This window comes from Miscanthus floridulus, chromosome 9 (genome assembly GCF_019320115.1).
Source record: "Miscanthus floridulus cultivar M001 chromosome 9, ASM1932011v1, whole genome shotgun sequence".
Lineage (NCBI taxonomy): Eukaryota > Viridiplantae > Streptophyta > Magnoliopsida > Poales > Poaceae > Miscanthus > Miscanthus floridulus.
The window spans coordinates 71,888,874-71,912,825 of NC_089588.1; positions in this window are offsets into that span (position 1 = coordinate 71,888,874).

Consider the following 23,952-nt stretch of genomic DNA (forward strand, 5'->3'; position numbering starts at 1 on the left):
ACACCCTTGGTTGCACAAGTAGCCCCCAAGAATAGTTGTGTGAGCATATACATTTAAACAACTTGTGAGTTGCTTCTTTTGATTTCATGTGATGATAATTAAAATATGAACCAACCTCTAATGAAAATGCTTGTGTGTGTGGGCCCAGGCACAGGCTAGACCCAAAGCCCCTCCTAGGAGACCAAGGTGGACCCCACTAGGGTTGAGTACATGTATGGAATACATGTATACATGTATAGATGCTAAGGAATGGACATAGGAAATAGAAAAGGAATTAGAAATAAAGAGAAAATGAGAAAGGGAAAAGTAGCCCAGCATCCTAGCCAGCCCAGCATGGCCGGCCTGCTCATGCACCCCCACTAGCCTACCGACGCCCCACAGCCCACTCGCCTGCGCACCCTGCTGGCCTAGCTAGGCCATAGCCCAGCAACGCTCGCTCTCCCCCTCTTGCCTGTTGCTAATAGGTAGGCCCCGAAGGACCCACCTGTCATCCCCCACCTTCCCCCCTCTCTGCTTTTGTCACCGATCAGAGCACCCAAGGTGCACCCATGCTATCTGAGCTATCTGCTCCTAAGCCATTGGCGACACCCGCGTGGATGGATGCCACGTCCACGATCCACGCCCATGCCCCACCTACGCTAGCCTCGTCTTGTCATCGTCGCCACAATTCCTGCGCCACTGACACCATCGCCCGTCCTCGCCTCTTGACCGGCCGACGCTCAAAATTGGAGGCACCAAAGCCCCCGCGCTTGCCCCACAGCCCGAAAAACCTAGCCTTGAGGCCCTATCCACCCTACATGTACCTCCTCTGCCCCTTCTCGCCATCTGTTGCCCTAACATGGCCACCGCGCGGCTATAAAAGCCAACCCCCATGCCCTAGCTCCCTTCCTATGCCTCGTCACCACACATGGCACTCCACAACACCCACACCAAGGATAACAAGGATGGAGAAGGATAGAGGAGGAGTGCCACCACCGCCGGAGCCCCACCGAGGTTGCTGGAGCGAAGGAGGCCACCCTGATCGACTACACCGACATCGTGGCTCTTCCTGCACTGCCCTGACTTGCCACCATGTCACCTCATCACTGCCCCACTACCCTAGCCACCCTAAGCGCCATGGTGAGCTCACCACCCTTCTTTGCTTCTCTAGCATGCCTGCCATGTCTGCTGATGTGGACTCCCCACCTAGGAGGCCCAAAGGCCTCGCCTTTGGCAGACACATGACACCATACACATGCACACACCCACATGAGCCAAGGCATGGCCTTGCTGAGCCACAGGTGCTCGGGAACGCCAGTGCCTTCATGCCACACCCACATGCCTGCCATGGCTAGACCCTTCCAAGGCAAGGCCCTGTTCGAGCCACCACGAGCCAGTAGAGGTTCCAAAACACCCATGGCGAGCTCTACCTCACTGAGGGACATGCATTCCATGGCCCCACTACCATAGAGGGTCCCTAGGGTGCTTGTTCACGATCTCACCACCGTCATGGTCATGAACCATGGTGCCGCCATGTTGAGCACATCCCCAACGATCCTAGCTACCTCAATCATCAAGGAAGGGCCGGTAGTGTCCGCCATAGCCTCACACAGCTAGCCAACTAGTTGGTGAGCTCGTTAGCTAGCCCTAGCCCTAGACCGCTGCAGTTAGAGCACCGCCGGAACCCCACTGTGAGCTCTACCGCCGAGCAGGCTCTGCTGTAGGTTTTGGTCACCGGTGCCGCCCTTGTTAGCACCCCAGCGACTCCAATCAAGCAAAAAGGAGCACCCTCTGGCTCCCATTGATGTTGTGCTGCTGCTGTCACCATAGACCCCTACTATGGCCCAAGGCGCCACCTTTAGGCCACGCTGCGTCCGCCGGAGAGCAAGGAAGCCCTAGGAGCACCACCGAGCCACTACCGAGCCCCGGTGAGTAGCTCTACCGCCGGCAAGCCACCACGGCGAGAGTAGAGCATGCACCCCCCCTTTGACTACCGTTGCATGAGCCTAGTGCACCGTGAGCCTAGAGAGGAGAGGAGGTGGACACGGTCCATCGTGGACCAGCCTACGGTCCACGAGAGCACTAGCCGCCATCCACCATGCGCTCATCCTATGGACGCGGCCCATTAGGAGCCCAGATAGGCCACGTGGCTAGCCTACCTAGCCGACACGTGTCTAGGCTGGCCTGGCCCACATCTGGTCCATCACCCGGCCCACCGGGCCTAGCTAAGCCTGGTCAATGTTGACCGTTGACCCGATCCCACCTGTCAGTCACTATGATGACTGGACCCCACCTATCAGCCTAAGCCAAGCCACTGACCAATCATAGGCCACCACGTGTCAAGCCCAGGATTAATCCCTCTTTTTATTTTCCAGAAAATAGAATAAACCTATAAAATTTATAATAAATCCATCCAACCTCAGAAAAATATGAAACCAGTTTCAAAATTCTCCTAAAATGAGCTCTATGTCATAGGCCTATGTTTGAGTGCATTTGGATCTTTTGGATTTCTATTGCTCCTTTGTGTATATCTATAGGAGTATGACTACGAGTACACCAAGGAGCTCAGAGATGACCAGTATGTAGGTACCACGTCCCACCCAACCTTGTAGAATCCTATTAGACATGCAATAATGTAGCTGCTAGTGCTTTACTTTCATGCAAATGGTCTATGATAGGTTGCATGGTAGAATTTATTGAAGCATTTACCTTGTCGCAACCTTACCCCTGCACACCTGCTATTAGGATAGATGCTCGCTTACTTGCTCGCTACTTACTTCTACTTTGCATTATATCTATGATGTGATGCTAAGTAGATGATTGTTTGTGAGTGGCTAGGCACTATGTGCCACTATAATGATAACAATGTGTGGAAATCTTGGCGTGTGTCTTGGGTGTGTGGTAAGGGTCATGTTGACTGGATAGGATGCTACGACGAGTCTTGAGGATGAGTCTTGCTGGGGGAGTGTGACCTAAGCACTTCCCATGTGAGGTGCTAGTGGCGGGTACATGAGAGTTGAGGAGATTCTAGGAAGGAGTGTCTTCATGGGATGAATCCCCAGGATGGAAGTGTTGTTGAAGCATAGGGTGCTGGTTATCCCCAATTCAGAAGATATCTTGTCTGGTCCCCCTAAGAACTAGTATGCCAAGAGAACTGGCTCATAGGTCTCTTCATGCACACCACTCATTCCTGTATGGGCAGGGAACGGATGTTGACCAGCTAGGATTGAAAGCATCTAGGCCCCTAGTTGGGTTTTGGTGATTAATGACGACATGAGATTACTATGACTAACGTGTGTTTTGTAGAGGCAATTTGAGTTTGGTCATGGTAATAGCAATTGATTGGTCAATCATGGGTGTCAAGCCCCTGATAATGGAAATTGTTTTGGTTTTCAAAGGATGGACGACAAGGTTAAGGACAGACTAGTTCTAAGTGTTGTTTGATGTTGGAGAGACACTTAGAGTAGTTTAGGACTTTGTTTCTCCTTTGGCCATACTATTAAGGGGGTATGGACTAGTAGCTTGACCTAGATGAGTCTAATGGGTTAGGTGTGGTGCACACTTGTCAAACCTAGCACTAAGTAGCTCAGGAATAGCCCTAAGATCAATTGAAGTAAACATCATTCACATAGGATTTCGAGTTGGAAGTAAATGGAGGGTCAAATGATTGACCGGGCGTTGGTCTAGTTGTGACCGGACACTAGAGGGAGAGTCTGGTCAGTTCATTTGATCAATTGCAGTCGTTTGGTACTAACCGGACACTGAGTGGAGGTGGACCGGACATTGGGTGCCAACATCCAGTCAACTCTAGAGAGGTTCTGGAGAGGTGTTTTCGTGACCGGACGTGTTCGGTCAGTGCTGGTCGGACACTGGTCAGGATCTGGTAACTGACCGGACGTTGAATGGTGAAGTGACCAGACTCTAGGTGCAAAACTTTTGTGTAGTAGAACAATAGAAACATATTCTAGGTACAAGGGGTAAAGTGGGCTAAGTGTAGGGCTTAATTATTGTAAAGAATTTAGAATTAGCCCAATTCACCCCCCCCCCCTCTTGGGCATCTTGATCCTTTCAATTGGTATCAGAGTCTCGTGCTCGCTAAATTAGGCTTAACCGCCTAGAGCAACATGCCCATGGGGATGGACCCCCTCCTATCTTTGAGGGAGATGATTTTCCTTATTGGAAAATTCGTATGAAGGCTTATCTAGAAGCTTTAGATGTTGGAGTTCTTAGAGCCGCCTCACAAGGCTTCCCAAAACCTAAGGATCCCACAAACCTTCAAGGCGATGAAGTTAATTACGAAAAATGGAATGCAAAGGCTAGAAACACCCTCTTTAGAGGCCTTTGCAAGGATGTTTTTAACCATGTGCGGAACCACAATGATGCCCATGCACTATGGTCGAACATTTGTGCACTCCATGAGGGAACCAAGAGTGAGCGTGAGGAATGCTACCACCTTGTGATGAAAAAGCTAAATTCATTTGAGATGCTTCCTAGAGAAAGTGCTAATGAGATGTACTCACGCTTGAATGTTCTTGTAGAGGAAGTCAATGGGCTTGGACTCACACAAATGCAACCCTCCGATGTTGTAAGAAAGATCTTGAGTGTCCTCCCCATTGAAAAATAAGGGCATATTGTGATGGTGCTTCATCAAGGTGATCTTTCTGCTGCTACACCAACTCAAATATTAGGGAAGATCAATGCACATGAGATGTACTTGCACATCACACCATAAGATGGCTCTTCTTCCACCAAGAAGAAAGATTTGGCATTCAAGGCTAGCCAAGAGAAGAAGGGCAAAGCAAGAGTTGATCATGATAGCTTAAGTGATGATGAAATTGATGATGCAAGTCTTGCTCTCATGGTGAGAAGAACCACCAAGATGCTCAAGAAGCTCAACAAGAATGGTGTCAAGTTTGATGGCAAGAAGAAGAAATTCTTCACTAGCAATAGAAGGAAACTAATCTCTGAAATGGATTGCTATAATTATAGAGAACTTGGTTATCTAGCTCATCAATGCCCCAAACCCAAGAAATACAAGTACAAGAAGAAGTACAAGGGCAAGAAAGATCACTCAAGTGATGAAGATGATGATGAGAAGAAAAAGAACAAGCCATACAAGAAGAAGGATGGCAAGAAGAAGGAATTCCACAAGAAGAAGAAGAATGGTAAGGCATACATTGTTAGTGATTGGCTCATGGATATTAATTCATCAAGTGGCTTATCCGATGATGAAAGTGAGAATGAGAACAAGAAGGTGGCCGCTATTGTAATTGATTCTTCACTATCTTCACCAACACCACCGCCATCATCCTCTACACACCTATGCCTTATGGCCAAGGGTGAACGAAAGGTACAAAATGATGATGATAGTAGTGGTGATGATAATGCTAGCAATGATGATAGTGATAGTGATGAAGAATTTGAATCACCTTCTTATGATGATCTTGTCAAGTTGCTAAATCAATACACTAAGATCATTAGAAAGACAAGAGCTAAAAATAACAAGCTAGAACTTGAGAATGACTCACTCTTAGCAAAATATGACATAGCCAAAAAAACTAGTGTTGAGCTTAGAGAAGAAAATAAAACTATGTCATCCAAACTCAAGGAGCTCAAATCCTCTAAAAAGGAGCTTAAAGAAAAACATGATAAACTTAAGGGGATACAAAATGAGCTCACCACTAGCTACAATTTGCTAAAAGAAGAGTACACCAATCTCAAGGTTAATCATGATAATCTTATTGTTTCTCATGAGTTATTATCCAATGAGCCACATGATGCTACTAACAATGTTGCTAAGATTGATATAGCTACATCATGTGATGACTTGATTGTTGAGAGCATTGAGCAAGGTTCTAGTAGCAAAGGCAAGAAGGTGGTTGAGGCTGACAACTATGATGAGTATGTCAAGCTCAAGAATGAGAATGAAAAGCTCAAGAAAGATCTTGAAAAGCTATCAACCACCAACACAATTGTGATAGATAACCTTGACCATGATTGTGATATAGCTCTTGAGAATGAGAAGCTTAAAGAAGAGAACAAGAGACTCAAGATGGAGAAAAATCATGATGAACTTAAAGAAGAGAACAAAAAGCTCAAGTTGGAGGAAGAACATCTCAAGACCGGTTTGAGCAAGTTCACAACAAGCCAATATCTCCAAAGTGAGCTACTCATGAACACTGTGATAAAGATGGATAGAAGTGGTATTGGGTACTTAGCAAATCAAGAGAAGAAGGTTCAAGCTCAACATCAACAACAACACAAGTCAAAGTCAAAGCCAAAGAGATGTATTGAGTGTGGACAAGAAGGTCACTTTGCCAGTGTCAAACTCCACCACCACAACCCTTGCCCAAGCATGCTAGACCCTTTGCCTTCAATGCTCATTACATGCTTAGAAAGGATTCTAGTGGAAAAATGAAAGTCATGTTCTTAGGTCCTCCCAACAAGAATAGACCTAAGAAAATTTGGGTTGCAAAGTCTCTAGTTGAGAAAGTCAAGGGCCCCCATCAAGTTTGGGTCCCTAAACAATAATGTTGATCTCTTGTGTGTAGGTGAACTATAAGACCGGTGGAAGTCATTGGGTAATTGATAGTGGTTGCACTCAACATATGATCGGTGATCCTCGTATGTTCACCTCACTAGATGAAGAAGTAGATGGTCAAGAAAGGACTACATTTGGTGATAATTCAAAGGGCAAAGTTCAAAAAATTGGGCAAAGTTGCAATATCAAATGATCATTCAATATCAAATGTGCTATATGTTGCTTCATTGAGTTTCAACTTGCTATCCGTTGGTCAATTATGTGATCTTTGCTTTCAATGTTTGTTTACTGAGAAGGAAGTAGTTATATCAAAGAAAGATGATGATCAAGTTATATTCAAGGGCTTTAGATACAACAACCTATATCTAGTGGATTTCACCTCCGAAGATGCAAACTTGAAGGCATGCCTATTCACCAAAACATCACTTAGGTGGCTATGGCATAGAAGACTAGCACATGTTGGGATGAGCTCACTTAAGAAGCTAATGAAGAATGAATTTATGAGAGGTTTGAAGGATGTGAAGTTTGAGAAGGATAAGCTTTGTAGTGCATGCCAAGCCGGCAAGCAAGTTGCAAACACTCATCCAACCAAAGCTTACATGTCAACAACAATAGTACTAGAGCTTCTCCACATGGATCTATTTGGACCAACAACTTACAAGAGTTTGGGAGGAAATCTCTATTATCTTGTGATTGTTGATGACTACTCTAGATATACTTGGGTGTTCTTCCTTCATGACAAGACCGAAGTGGCTTCATATTTTAAGAAGTTTACCAAGAGAGCACAAAATGAATTTGAAGTGAAGCTCAAGAAGATAAGAAGTGGTAATGGAAAAAGAATTTCACAAGACAAACATTGAAGCATATTGTGATGAAGTAGGGATTAAGCATGAGGTCTCCGCAACATATACTCCTCGACAAAATGGTGTAGTAGAGATAAAGAACCGAACACTTATCACTCTTGCAAGAATAATGCTTGATGAGTACAATACACCCGAAGTTCTATGGGCGAAAGCCATCAACACTGCATGTTATGCATCCAACTACCTATTTCTTTAAAAGTTTCTTGGCAAGACCCCTTATGAGTTGCTCAATACGAAGAAGCCAGACGTCTCATTCTTCCGGGTGTTTGGTTGCAAATGCTATATCTATAAGAGCGGTAACACCTAGGAAAGTTCCAAAGATGTTGTGATATTGGTTTTATTGTTGGTTACTCATCAAAGTCCAAAGCATATCGAGTATTTAATCATGCCACCGGCTTGGTTGAAGAAACATATGATGTGGAATTTGATGAATCTAACGGCTCCCAAGGAGCACATGAGAATCTTGATGTTGTAGGTGATGAACCATTGAGGGAGGCCATGAAGAACATTTCAGTTGGAGACATCAAGCCCAAAGATGATGAAGATGATGTACAAGTGATTGATCCACCTTCTTCATCAAATGTGCCACAAGATGATGATAAAGATGGGAGAGTAGAAAATGAGATACTCACGTCTCCCTTGATCAAATGGTGGCACAAGCTCAAGATGTTGATGCTCCACAACCTACACCTCAAGTGGTTGATAGAAGAAATTCACCTCTACTACAAGCACATCCACAAGATCTCATCATAGAGAATCCTTCAAAGGGTGTAATAACTCGCTCTCAAAAACTTGCTTCATTTATTGAACATCACTCATTTGTTTCTTGCATTGAGCCTACAAATGTAGAAGAAGCTCTTCAAGATCTGGATTGGATAAATGCCATGCATGAAGAGTTGAACAACTTTACCCGCAATGAAGTTTGGACACTTGAAGAGCAACCACAAGGTGCAAGAGTCATTGGAACAAAGCGGGTGTTCCGCAACAAGCAAGATGATCAAGGCATTGTTGTGAGGAACAAGGCAAGACTAGTTGCAAAGGGGTTCTCCCAAGTTGAAGGGTTGGATTTTGGAGAGACCTTTGCACCGGTTGCAAGACTTGAAGCCATTCGTATCCTCCTTGCATATGCATCGCATCATGAAATGAAATTATATCAAATGGATATTAAAAGTGCATTTTTAAATGGCTTCATAAATGAACTAGTCTATGTTGATCAACATCCTGGGTTTGAAGACCCTAGATATCCTAATCATGTTTATAGGTTGTCCAAGGCGCTATATGGGCTCAAGCAAGCCCCAAGAGCTTGGTATGAACGCCTTCGGGATTTCCTCATTGAGAAGGGTTTCACCATTGGGAAGGTCGACACCATACTATTCACCAAGAAGCTTGATGGAGAGATCTTCATTTGTCAAGTATATGTTGATGATATCATATTTGGCTCATCAAATGAAGATTATTGCAAAGAGTTTGGTGAATTCATGCCGAAGGAGTTTGAGATATCGAAGATTGGAGAACTTACATTCTTTCTTGGTTTTCAAATCAAGCAAATGAGAGAAGGGATTTTCATCTCTCAAGAAAAGTATACCAAGGACCTTCTCAAGAGGTTCAAAATGGATGAATGTAAGCCAATCAAGACACCTATGCCATCAAATGGACATCTCGACCTAGATAAGAGAGGTAAAACGGTTGATCAAACTCTCTACCACTCTATGATTGGTAGCTTATTATATTTGACCGCTTCTAGGCCCAACATCATGTTTAGTGTGTGTATGTGTGCTAGATTTCAAGCTAATCCTAAGGAAGCTCATTTGGTTGCCGTTAAAATAATCCTTAGGTACCTTAAGTACACACCAAGCATTGGTCTTTGGTATCCCAAAGGAGCTAGATTGTAACTAGTTGGCTATTCTGATTCGGATTATGCCAGTTGCAAAATTGATAGAAAAAGCACATCTAGAAGTTGCCATTTGCTTGGTAGATCACTAGTGTCTTGGTCCTCCAAGAAGCAAAATAGTGTAGCTTTGTCCACCGTTGAAGCGGAATATATTGCCGCAGGTGCTTGTTCTACACAAATTCTTTACATGAAGCAAACTTTGCTAGACTATGGTGTAGTTCTAGAAAAGGTACCTCTTTTGTGTGACAATGAGAGCGCGGTAAAGCTTGCTAATAATCCGGTTCAACACTCTCGCACCAAACACATAGATATCCACCATCACTTTCTTAGAGATCATGTTGCTAAAAATGATATATCACTAGAAGGTGTAAGGACCGAGGATCAATTGGCGGATATTTTCACTAAACCGCTAGATGAGGCTAAATTTTGTCGGTTGAGGAATGAGCTCAATGTGCTTTATTTTAGTAACTTCACTAAAAATGAGCTTGTGTTGTCCCTTGCATTGCATTGTAATATAAAACATGTTTAATTTTTGGTAATGCACTTAGGGCTTGTCTAACATGGTTAAGATAACCACCGAAAAGCGTGTGAAGAAGCTTAACCCTGGATCAAACTTGACAAGCAACTAGACTTACTTTCAAGTATTGCATTGCATATGCATGTGTGTTGCTTTGTCGTTTCTTTTTGGTTATTTTTTTAGCACCCGTTGTGTTTATCCACAAATAGGGAGAGCATTTGAAGCTCCTATTGGTCATAAAACCCTCTTGTGTGGTCACTTGGTGATCCTCGCCCCTTTTATTGTATATTTTCTTAAAAAGAATTATAGCCTAAGGCAAAATATTTTGAAAATTTTGAGGGTTAGAGAGAGGTCTCTCACATCAGTCCTAATTGGTGTTTATTTGCATCTTATTGAAGTTGGGACTTGATTGGGAAAAGGAAGTGCGAAGGAACTTTGAAGATCTACTGAAAAATGGCGACCGAACGCTGCATCAGACTCTGCTTCAAGCATCCGGTCAGTTCACAGGACGTGAACAGATGCAGCACAGGAGTGACCGAACGCTACACAGTGTTCTTCCAGTGTTTGGTGTGAAGTCGGTCCTGCGTTTGGTCAAACGAAGAAGAAGATATCAGGATCGACCAGACTCTGTGAGTGTCCGATCATGAGGGACCGGACGTGTCCAGTCTTGATTTGAGGGGTTTTAGACCTCTCTGTTGTCAATCGGACTCCGGGTGGTAACGTCCGGTTGTTGCCACCAGTGCGTCTGGTCACTGAAGGTCAAGAGGAAGAGTCTTCTCTTTTCTTTCCTTTTCTGTCACATGGGGGCCACTATCTATCCTTCCTCATCATGCACCTGTGACGCCCACGCCTAGCTCGTGCCTACGCCGCCGCTTGCCCTAGTAGACACTGCATTGCGCCACCACATCCTCTCGGCCATTGTATGGCCTCGCGCCTAACCCTAACCCTAGTTGATTCCGGTGCTACCCCATGATCCTCTCCTTTGCTCGTCGATCGCCGGTTCATCAGGTAGCAAGGCATCGCTTTCAATTTCTTATCTATTGCTTGCTTCTTAGGGTTTCGCACCTCTAAATGAATATAGTGATTATTTATATTTCCTATCTATTCCATCATGCAATGAGTCGGTGCTCTTGTAGTTGATTTGGTAGTTGTCAGTAAACTTGGGGCCAAGCCTGCGAGTATGGATTGAGGCCAAGCCTCATGGGTGTCAGTTGGCAGTTGTTTCCTATCAGTGGTAGTAATTCTCTTCAGCTTCAGAGATGGCACATTGCAAGAATGCCAGAGGTGGTCCCGATGATGAGGATCCAAGGCCTCTGCCTCGCCTGACTGCTCAGGAAAAAGGAAAGGCGAAAAAGACTACAACAAAAAAGTGAAAGTTTGCTGATGTGGAGACAGAAAGGGCAGCAGCAGTGGCAGCCACCGCAGAGCGAGCAGAGAGAGGTGGACCTAGGAGTGGCATTCGCATAGGCGATCAGCTATCACCAGCTCAGAGGGCCGCCATCGAGAGGATTGAGACTCATCATGTTAGTCCACCTAGGACTGTCATGCTTGGAGGATGACGTGTCTCTTTGGAGGAGAGTCAGCCTTAGGGGGAGACTGAGTAGCAGACATAATCAGCAGAGCAGATAGAGGGTACTCAGCAGGCAAAGCAAATTGAGGAGATAGAGTAGGCAGTGCAGCCACAGCTTTGATGCTCTAGTCGTACACGCACTCAGGTGTCACCAAGGCCTGAGACACAGAGGAGGGGCTCTCGTCCACCTACCAGACCATAGGGTCCGCCTCTAGTGGTTTATCTAGACCTAAGGGTAGCCATAGCTAGATAGGTGCAGCAACTATGGTTTGTGTAGTTTGAGGACTGGTTTCCGCAGAGGCAGGATGAGCGTGCTTCAGAGCACTTCTATACTGTGTTGTAGGAGGACTTTTATAATGCTTATCTAAATAGCGGTGTTGCTTTTAGAACTTAGAGTCTGCTCCATAGAGTCTTTAGTTGCAGCTATAGGTGAGCAGATCCATCCTCACCTTTCCTATCTGCCAGGCTTGATAGATCTTCTTGGACGGACTGGCCGCTATATTCCGTCATGGGTCCATGAGTTCTACTCCTCTCTTTGGATTGACTCGAGGCATAGATTCATTCACTTTGCATTCAGAGGCCGTGACTATAGGCTCTAGAGCTCGAGGGTTAGAGAGATACTGAGGATACTAGAGTCCCCTATTTGCCTTCATGAGGTATGCTATGGACATACAGAGCCTTCGAGACGCCCTCATGGCAGACTTGTGCCACCTACAAATATTGTCAGACCTTGCTTCACAGAGCCATTTGGCGAGGGGTCAAGCAGGAAACCACGTGATCTTACACCTATAGCTTGGCTTCTTGAAGCTATTATGAGGACTCTGCTCCCGAGGATGGGTTACTGTGAGGGCCTGACACGTATTCAGCTATGGCTAGTGTATCACCTAGTGTCTCAGATTGTCTTTGATATTTGGGATGTGATACTTTCAGAGATGGAGGATACACTAGCAAAGGGCTTTAGAGGTCACCGCCAGCTACCTTATGCTCATTGGATCACTTTCCTAATCTAAAAGGCAGTTACATAGAAGTCTCCTGAGACAATGGCAGAGTACACAGGTGCTACTACTGAGTTTCCATCATATGACATGACCCAGATGCTATGTCATAGTCATGCCAGGACACCTCGCTAGCCGAGCCATCGCCCAGAGGTACCAGAGACAGTAGCCTAGCAGGATGAGATCATTAGGGGCATTGCAGCGACAGAGGAGGAGCCGCTTGATGCTCAGTAGGAGGATGTGGTCGAGAGTGACCCGAGTGACAGCTCTGATGATGACTATTAGCCAATTCCATAGATGACTCCTCGACCACATGACAGAGAGGCCAGTGGCTCTAGCTCTGCTCCACCATAGCCACCGCAGACAGACCTAGCTCTTCTAGTTGTACTTGAGCGGATGAGGCAGGATTAGGCACGCTAGGCACAGGAGACCGTAGCTGCACTTGCTCAGGTTTAGGCTCGACAGGATGAGTTTCAGAGGCAGTAGTAGGCCATGCAGTAGCAGCAGCTTGTGATTCAGCAGCAGTTACTTGGCTTCGTGTAGTATGTATTTACTACTATTGGGGTTGCTCCTCAATAGTCTACACCTCAGATTGGCTAGCCTGCTACCACCACTACTCAGTTTGCTTCATCTACAGAGCAGGTATCCTAGTGGTTTGCTTCACCAGTGATAGCTCAAGGTCCTCACTTTACTCCTATTGTTATGGTCTTCACTCTGCCTTAGAGTTCTTCAGTGTTAGTGATGGACACCCCAGTCTCCAGGAGTCTCGGTGCTACCTTTAGTGAGCTTACAGGGCAGCCTACACCTCTAGAGTTATGAGTCCTTATCCCTACCACAGTTGCCCTAGTTAACAGGACTACTGAGATGATCCTGTCGGCTGTTGCATCATCCGAGCCACCTTAGATAGTCACTCCTACACTTGAGGTTTTAGCGACAGCGACAGATGTGGCTCCACTTCCTATAGTGATACTTCTAGAGTCATAGGCCGCGCCAGTTAATGAGTAGACCCCAATCGCTTCACCTTCACTTCCAGCTATAGAGGGTTAGACCACTCAGAGTTTAGGGTCAGAGGATGATGTAGCTCAGCTTTAGATCTCTCACCGCACCTCAGCGCCCGACTTGTCTGCTCCTGTCCCGCCGTTCAACCCTTAGGTTTTGGTGCTTGACGCCAAAGGGGGAGAGGGAGCGAGTATGTTAGATCTAGGGGGAGCATGTGATTTATTTTTTTTGTGTGAGACTTCATGCATTCACGTTTACTTTCATGCATTGTCTTATTTACATGAGATGGTGAGACTTATGTGACATGTGTGCTCTCTACTTTGATTTATATATATGTCATGTCACTTGGTTATGCTCATTTGCTTTGCTTCCGTGTTTTACTCCGATTCAAATGAGCTCTACTTCATGTACTCATGCTTAATTCATATCTATTGAGTACACAATGTTGGCTTGGGTCATATAAGCATGTCTAACCTCTTTGCTCTTATAGTCAAAAGCTTATATGAACCAAGCATGTTGAAAACCACACTCATTTGTTCTACATACTCGAGGTTGTATTGTCATCAATCACCAAAAAGGGAGAGATTGAAAGCATCTAGGCCCTTAGTTGGGTTTTGGTGATTAATGACGATATGAGATTACTATGACTAACATGTGTTTTATAGAGGCAATTTGAGTTAGGTCATAGTAATGGCAATTGATTGGGCAATCATGGGTGTCATGCCCCTGACGATGGAAATCATTTCGGTTTTCAAAGGATGGACGACAAGGTTAAGGATGGACTAGTTCTAAGTGTTGTTTGATGTTGGAGAGACACTTAGAGTAGTTTAGGACTTTGTTTTTCCTTTGGCCATACTATTAAGAGGGTATGGACTAGTAGCTTGACCTAGGTGAGTCTAGTGGTTAGGTGTGGTGCACACTTGTCAAACCTAGCACTAGATAGCTCAGGAATAGCCCTAAGATCAATTGGAGTAAACTTCATTCACATAGAATTTCAAGTTGGAAGTGAATGGAGGGTCAAATGATTGACCGGACGCTGGTCGGGTTGTGACCGGACGCTAGAGGAAGAGTCCGGTCAGTTCATTTGATCAATTGTAGTCATCTGGTACTGACTGGACGCTGAGTGGAGGTGGACCAGATGCTAGGTGCCAGCGTCCAGTCAACTCCAGAGAGGTTTTGGAGAGGTGTTTTCATGACCGGACGCGTCCGGTCGGTGCTGACCGGACGCTGGTCAAGATCCAGTAATTGACCAAATGCTGAATAGTGAAGTGATCGGACTCTGGGTGTAAAACTTATGTGGTAGAACAATAGAAACACATTCTAGGCACAAGGGGTGAAGTGGTCTAAGTGTAGGGCTTAATTATTGCAAAGAATTTAGAATTAGCCCAATTCAACCCCCCTCTTGGGCATCTTGATCCATTCAATGATGATGCAACACTGCTAGGTTGTTAGTAGATAGTGTAGGGAGGTACGGGCATATAGTCCACACCCTCCTAAGATAGTGTGGTGACCTTGAAGGCCCGGTACTATGTCTCATAGTCTTAGTGTGCCGGTGGACTCTGGGGTGACTCAGGGCTGAGTGGTAGAGTGATAGCATACCGATTGGAAGGCAATCCGGTATCAACCTAGGCGGGGCACCACCGATGATGGTGATCTTGTGGATTCTAGGTGTACATGCTCTACAGAGTTGATCAATCTATACGTATAGCCATGTCCATGGATATGGACATTCCTATATTCTATGCTTCCCTTGATTAGTGAGAGGAGTCCTTCTTCTTCTTCCCCCTGTGTTGAGACAGGATCCGGCTTCTGCCGTTGAGGCAAGATACGAGAGGGAGTTGTCCTTGCCGACTAGAGAGAGAGTGAGGTGAGAAGTGCGGATGGGATGGATGGATGTGTGGATGAAGATGGTTAAAACTAGAGAAATAATTATAAAATGTTGATGAACTTGCATAGGAAAACTACAACCATAAATAGGCTCTTTTCCTCAACCCTTGCATTCCACTACTACAAAGCAAACACAAAGCATAAGGTGGGAGCCAGTTGATGAGGACATCGCCACGCTGGACACACCGACGCCATGGTCTTCCCCAAGTTGCAATTCGTTCCCAACTCAGCTGCCACGTCACCCTCGGATTCAGCAGACACGTCGTCACTGTTTCGGTCATAACTTTCTCATATGACATCGAAACGGGCCGTTCTTGGATGCGTTGGAAAGGGGACGACGACGCCGTCGTTTTGGATCTGGTCCCAGCTCCAGAAGGTCTGTGGATCATTCTATGTGACCACAGTAAGGTGCTGCGTCACCTATTTGGGCCAACTTGGCCATGTATCGTGTCGGGCCTTAAGCCCAAGTTGTGGGCGCCCAACCCCTGGCCGTCCCCAACCCTAGGTCGAGTCTTAGACTATAAACACAGCCGCCGCCACTGCTACACAATTGGGTTTTGTTTAGAGTTTAGTTTTCCATCGAGAAACTGAATCGTTCATTGTAACTGTGGTGACAAATCCTTTTACAGTGATCCAGGGCCCCCGTTCTTGATCTCCTCCACTGTGTCGATTAGTCCTTTGGAACCGAGTTCTTGAATCCTCTATTGATATTCGCGTCATTCATATTTGCAATTTCAGATTGCGTGTTTTACCTTCTTGCTTGTGCTCTTCGATTCGCTTGTAGGAAAAGCCTTCTTGGCGAGGTCAATCAAGTTGTGCTTGGTTGATAACCAACGGAGCAGTGGTGTAACGGTTGCAGGGTTCGAATCGCGTCTGATTTGAAGCCGGATTGCCAACGTCGAGATCTCCACAAAATCAAACTTACTGGCTACCTCTCGGAAGATCGGGCCTGTACTCATCAATTGGTATCAGATATTTCAGGTTTACCACGAGGTATAATCTCGTTTGCCTTAGATTCATATTTATTCATTACCTAGAGTCCACAAAAAGCCCAAAAATATTTCAATTTCCACTGTCCTATCGCCCTTTGTGCCTTTGCAATTTCGTTTCAGATTCGTGTTGTTGAGTTTGTGTCCGTGGTCGAGTCTTGTTGCTGGTTTAGGATTGTGTTCGTGGTCGTAGTTCAATCACCCGTTGCTGTGATTTTTGTTTTCCGCCGCTATCCCATCCACCGTTCCCAAACAACAAGTCAAAGCCACCACATTACTCGACTTGCCCCGCTAGCCGCCTTGTGTAACTTCTCGCCGCCGCGCAAACCCTAGATAGGTTGCCAGCCGCTCTTATTTTACCTGCATCGCAGCCCTCCTTACATCATCAGGTGAATACCTACTGCTGTTAGTCACAGTGACGATCTTGTGATCGGTGTTAGAGTTTAGGGACGCTTTGCCCTAACTGCCGCCGCCGTGTTGTGCCTTCCGGAAAACATACCTTGAGATACCTTCGGTAAAACAGGCATAACTTTTTGCTCGTTTATCAGAAAAATCTGAAATTTTTTTAGCAGCTTCTTGACACCATTTGGAGCCGACCCAAACTTGGCTACGCCCTGTTTGGTTTCATCAGAATTGCCAAAAAAATTCGGGAAAATATAGAAAAAAAAATTGTCAAAGTTTTTGCACGCTTTTCAGAGAACGTGCCGAATTTCTGTAGACCACATCCCACCTCAGTTGTAGGTGCCAATTTTTGTGGCTGCATCTTTTGTGATCCTTGTTCAGAGAAAAGTATATAAAAATAGTGAAAAAAATAAAAAAAAAGTTTGTTTCCTACTAGTGCCTTTTGGAAGAATCCGGGAAAAAAATTCAGGAAAAACGGAGAAGTCTGAGCTATTTGCTTGTTCTGTGAGTCCTTTCGATCATCCTTTGTTTTCACCTTGTTGCGCTACGTCTCGACACGTCTTAGCCAGCACCTATGATTTGTACTTTGGATCCGGATTGAACAATCGTTACTCTGCACTCGTTAATTGCTAATCCTTGCTGTCATATTGTGTGCCTACCCATAGCTCCACATATTCTTCTGTCAGCACAGGTTCATCTTGCAACTGTTACCCACGCTCAACAACAGATTGCTTCGCCACTTTGGTTTTGCTCCTATTTGGCGTTGGTAAGAATACAGGCAAGACGGTGGTAAGCCGCTTGTGATTTTGCATTCCACTTTCACCACCACCACCACTTCTTTCCTTTTAGTTGATAGGGATAATACTTTGATGTTGTCTTTTTCTATCTTCTAACCATGGCAGGAACTCCGACGGACTTCAATGAGTGCGTGTCCAAGGGCAAGCTTACAACGTTCATGACTGAACAACGCAATCTTATGACCGAGCTGACGCGCAACGTGAATAATCTGGTCACCCGCATTGAACAGCTTGAGCAACGCCCTCCACCTTATCATGCTAATGATGAAGATATGGATGCTTTTGGTGATGAAGATGCGTATGCTGACGGTGGTGCCCGTCACCGCCTCAACTTCAATCGTCGCGATATGGAAGGTAATAATCATGGTAATAATGATCCTTTTGCTAAAATTAAATTTAGTCTACCTCCTTTTGCTGGTAATGTTGATCTAGAGGCGTATTTAGATTGGGAGCTTGCTGTTCAACAAAAATTTGATTCTCATAATGTTCCTGCTAAGCATAGAGTTAGACTTGCTACTAGTGAGTTTACTAATTTTGCTTTGTTCTGGTAGAGTGATCTTTGCAATGCCAATAATGCTGCTGCTGTGCCTCAAACTTGGAATGTTTTAAAGCAACGTATGAAATCTTGTTTTGTTCCTCCTTATTACCAACGTGATTTACGTTTGAAACTACAAACTTTAAAACAAGGTGATAAAGGAGTAGAAGCATACTATCAAGAATTGCTTATTGGTTTAGCACGTTGTGGTATAAATGAAGATGATCATGATGCTAGTGCTAGATTTTTTGGTGGTTTAAACCATGATATACAGAACATACTTGATTACAAAGAATGGCACAATTTTTCCCAATTGTATCATCTTGTTATTAAGGCAGAACGAGAAGTACAGGGACGCAAACAACACCAGCCTTTCAGGTCTAACAATGGGAGGAATTTTCAGCAGCGTTCCGAGCCGGAGACGCCCAAGCTTCCTGTTGCACCACAGCCATCTACACCTCCATTTTCTTCCGGGGTAAGTAAATTGTCTAATGTGCAGTTTCCACAGCTGAAGAAAGGTGGCACTCTGGGTGCTTCTACTAGCTCCTCCTCGTCTAGCTCTAAAATCATTTGCCACCGATGCAAAGGCATGGGACATGTCATGAAGGAATGCCCCAGTCGTCGCGCTTTCATTGCTACCGAGGATGGATATGTAAGTGCTAGTGATGTTGAAGATGATTTAGCCCTTACTGCTAACATTGATGCAAATCCCACCGAGGGCGATCAAGACAAGGAGGCCATCACCATTGACTCTGTGGCTGCTGCCGCGGACTACCCTAGCCTTCTTGTGCAGCGTGTGTTGAGTACACATGTGGGACATGAAGAAGAGATGAAGATCCAACGCCACAATTTGTTCCACATGTATCTCATTGTGCAGGGTTGTCGTGTTCTCACTATCATTGATAGCGGGAGTTGCAACAACTTGGTGAGTTCAGATTTGGTTGATAAGCTTGGCTTGACCACACGACAACATTCGTATCCATATAAACTTCAATGGTTCAATAATAGTGGTAAGACTAAGGTAACTAAATCAGCACGCATTAGCTTTTTCACAGGCTCTTATCATGGTACTGCTGATTTTGATGTTGTCCCTATGCAAGCTTGCTCCATTTTGTTAGGTCGCCCATGGGAATTTGATAATGATGCTTTACACCATGGTAGAACTAATACATACACTATCATACATAAGGACAAGAAAATTATATTGATGCCTTTGTCTCCTACGGATATTATTAAACATGCTAATGAGATCAAAAATAAACCTCCAACAGACATTGCTAAACGTAATGGGATTAAGTTCAAAGAAGGTGCTTTTCTTGCTACAACTTCTGCTAACGCTGAGTTATGTGATAATCCTGATGCACCATGTTATACTATGTTTTGTCAACCTTTTATGTCTGGTGCATTGCCTGCTGTCACTAACCTTTTGCAGGAGTTCGTTGATGATGGGATGGAGTCGAGGACGACTCCAATTCTAGAAGGAGGGGATGATGAGGACATCGCCAAGATGGAGTCAAGGACGACTCCAATTCGAGAAGGGGAGGATGATGAGGACATCGCCACGCTGGACACACCGACGCCATGGTCTTCCCCAAGTTGCAATTCGTTCCCAACTCAGCTGCCACGTCACCCTCGAATTCAGCAGACATGTCGTCACTGTTTCGGTCATAACTTTCTCATACGACATCGAAACGGGCCATTCTTGGATGCGTTGGAAAGGGGACGACGACGCCGTCGTTTTGGATCTGGTCCCAGCTCCAGAAGCTCCATGGATCATTCTGTGTGACCATGGCAAGGTGCTGTGTCACCTATTTGGGCCAACCTGGCCATGTATCGTGTCGGGCCTTAAGCCCAAGTTGTGGGCGCCCAACCCCTAGCCGTCCCCAACCCTAGGTCGAGTCTTAGACTATAAACACAGCCACCGTCGCTGCTACACAATTGGGTTTTGTTTAGAGTTTAGTTTTCCATCGAGAAACTGAATCGTTCATTGTAACTGTGGTGACAAATCCTTTTACAGTGATCTAGGGCCCCCATTCTTGATCTCCTCCACTGTGTCGATTAGTCCTTTGGAACCGAGTTCTTGAATCCTCTATTGATATTCGCGTCATTCATATTTGCAATTTCAGATTGCGTGTTTTACCTTCTTGCTTGTGCTCTTCGATTCGCTTGCAGGAAAAGCCTTCTTGGCGAGGTCAATCAAGTTGTGCTTGGTTGATAACCAACGGAGCAGTGGTGTAACGGTTGCAGGGTTCGAATCGCGTCTGATTTGAAGCTAGATCGCCAACGTCGAGATCTCCACAAAATCGAACTTACCGGCTACCTCTCGGAAGATCAGGCCTGTACTCATCACCAGTGGCCAATACAAATCATACTGATAATTGTTTGATAGGTCACGAGTTTGAGTATGACTTCCAGGGAGATGGATGGGAGGATTAGAGGTCTCATTCCTACGCCTGAGTTTGCCTGAGGAGATGGGTCTACGTCCACTGCCGCGCTCTCTGATGCTGTTCTAGATGTTGTGTGCTCTGTGTGATTCCGCCAAGTGGCGATGTAATAAAGATTAAACCCCTCTATTGTACTTCTTTAAGACAGGTGTTCGATGTATGACTTGTGATATCGACTGATATTCGATAATGTAATGGCATGATCTAGGACTATCACATTATGGTTTGTATTTGTGGATTTCTCTTTGAGGAAATCGTGGATCGTTTCACACATCTACCTCATTTTTGTTACGTAAGTCTGTAGGGAGCAGAACCTTTATTCTGCTATCTATGTACCACTTGTGTTAATTCATCAGTTGACACAGTTGTTATGTTAGTGTTGATTGTTATTATAAAAAATATTCTTTGTTGTGGACATGATGAATGGTGTGTAATGATTATATTCATATGATGTGTGTTCAGTAAGTTATTAAGGCCCAGCTGAATTAGTAAATACATTGTGAAAACCGGATGCAATTCTGTCACCGTCGGATGTAAGGGCCATTGGTTGTTTTGTCATCACCGACGTACCACTCGTCGTTGGTGAAGCAGATGGCCATCACCGCCGCTATTCGTCTGATGCAGCAGGGATCAATAGTGTATCACCGTTGAATCATTTAGTAACCTGACACCGAGTAAAGGATCATCATAGGTGGATCGTACTGCAACGCGACGGTGACCATGCCCTATGACCAGACGGTTCATACGTTGAAGCGACGGTGATGTTCACCTCGACATAGACGTGTTGGCCGTCAAAGCGATAGTGAACATACACTGCACACAATCGGGTCGTTGTGCAAGGCGACTGTAATCGTGACTACTACATAGGCGGTTCATAATCCCAAACGACGATGATGTTTGCCTCGACGCAAATGGATAATTCACTAATGCGACGGTGTTGAGGATCATTACCATCGGTTGTTAACTGACCGTGATGACTTCGACTATCACCGTCGACCGTTTACTGTCGAGGCCGAAAATCAGCTACGAAGGGGGGTTACGAGATGACTGCGATAGGTTTGGTGTAGTAGTGATCGTCGCATGCCCCGACCAAATAGAAGGAAGCCTGACCCAAGATCACTTTGACCCGCAGGTGTTCGGGTATAGGATATGGGCGGCCCGCTACCCTAAGCGCTTCGGACCTTCGAGCCACATCTGTAAGTATGACAGTGAGAGTGATCCTAACCAATGGCTCAAAGACTACCAGCCCGCGATGAGGGTCGAAGGGGTGAACGATGACCAGGTAATGGCTAGTTTGGAAAACTAGCCGTTGGAGGCGCACCGGACCTGTCCGGTACGTGAACAGTACCTGTCCAGTGCTCCCGTGACTACTGAGTGGAGGGGCAACGGCTAGTCTCTTGCCTTGGGGCTCTATCCCATCCATTGAGGCTCTCTTGCCACTTTGTTTAGTTGGTTGCATCCATTGGATAGCAAGAGGGAGTTCATGCCTAGTGGTGATTGAGATTTGATAATCGCAAGATTAAGGACATCATTATTGCATAGAGTCGCAAATGTGCATCCACTCTTCTCATTAGGCTTGGTTGGGTCAAGTGAGAGTTTGCGCTTGTTACTCTTGGTGATCAACATCACCTAGATGGCTTGGTGTTGTTTGGGAGTTTGGTGATCATTCGGTGGAGCTTGTGGGTGACCCAACTCATGGTGTGAGTGGTTGTGGGCGATTCACCACGTCGGAGTGACAAAGAATTAGCCTGTAGTGAGCACACGGTCCTTGCGCTAATCGAGGGGGGCTATACCCTTGCGTGGGTGCTTCAATGAGGACTAGTGGGAAGTATCAACTCTCCGATACCTCGGAAAAATATAGCCGTATTTCTTTCCCTCTCTTAAATTTACGCATTTACTTTTGTGCAATTACTTTGATGTTTTTACATTCTTAAAATTATCATGCTAGAGTAGGATTAGAACCTAGGGTGCAAACTTTGTGCGGAAGGATAGAAAACACTATTAGGCACAAGGGGTGAAATAGGTTAAGTAATAGGTTTTAATTGTTATGAGAAATTTTAGATTAGCCTAATTCACTGTCCTCTTGGATATCTTGATCCTTTCACTTACATATAATTAGGCGCATCATGTGCTCCATGTGTCACAGCTCAAGAAGCACATTCCAAGGACTGCGTGGTTTCAGATGATCTGACGACGGTCTGTACTGATCTAGCTCAAGCGTTGCAAGCAGAGCAGATTCTAGATTGACGGATGATTCAACGTGGAGCTCAGGCCATGAACCAGGTATTAGTCAAATGGAGCACTCTGCTGGCGAATATGGCGACTTGGGGAGATGAGTCAGCGATCGCGGTTCGACCTCAGACACCACCAGCTTGAGGATAAGTAGGTCTTGAAGCACGGGGAATGTAATGACCTATAGGCGTGGTGTATAGATGACAGGTGGGGCCCATGGTCTAGTGTGTGAGGCGGTTTTTGCCAGCTGGCAACATCTATAGCATATCCGAGAATATAAGCCGGAGTAGAGGAGAGGAGGAATCAAGTTGTAACTAAATACTCTGAAACCGTTTCTCAATACATCGACCACGTGGGTTCCAGCCGCATTCCTCCTCCCATTTCCCCCTTCTCTGCTATCTTCTACCTTCGATCCTGCATCTCTCTAGTGTTCTCATAACCAGGGGGTGCGGAGAGAGAGAACTTCAAATTTTGGACATCTCAGCTATGTAAACCACAGCTTAGAGCAACTCCAAGAGGTTGTCTAAAATTAGCAGCCAAATTCCATATTTTATTAGAAAACTTCTCAAAAATCAGGGATAACCTGCTTCTCATTTTACAAATCCAGATAGCGCATCAGTTGAAACCTATTTTTTGCATTAGAAATTCTAAAAAAAAATACAATGTCTGTTGGACTTGCTCTTATATCATTCCTAAATTTGACGTGTGCACACCGAAAATACCAGTAACAGGTCCCAGGAAACTCCAAACCAACATATAGAGGCTGTTTCCTTTGAAGCCTACCAGGCAGAGATCCTGGCCCAGGCGCAGAAAATCGAACGCCTGGGAGAAGCTCCTGGGCCAGGCAACTTTGTCGGACGGCAAAGCAAACAGGCTCATATTCCGTGATACAAAGATTTGGAATTGCTCTTTGAAATCCCTCTCAAAGCGGTACTACATCAAGCATTCAGGCTCCAGCACGCACCTTGTCACTGGCCCAAGTGTTACTCGTCTAAGCCTGTTCGGTTGACTAGTTCGTATCGTTTCTGGTTTATTTATGTGAGAGAGAAATACTGCTGACTGGTTCGCGTAAATAGTAGCAATGTGAGGGGCTGACCAGCCAGCCCCAGCCCAGCGATCAGGCGGTACGACTACAGTAGCTATTCGCAGATCAAACAAAAGATCAGGACTACTGTAGCTATTCGCAGATCAGTAGATTCCAGGATAATAACCCAGTATGGCCAGTGCATAACAGTTATCCTGTTGAGGTGTTCTTGAATGCACACTGAAAACCTAACAGTTACCTGAGCCATTTTACCCTGTGAGACACAA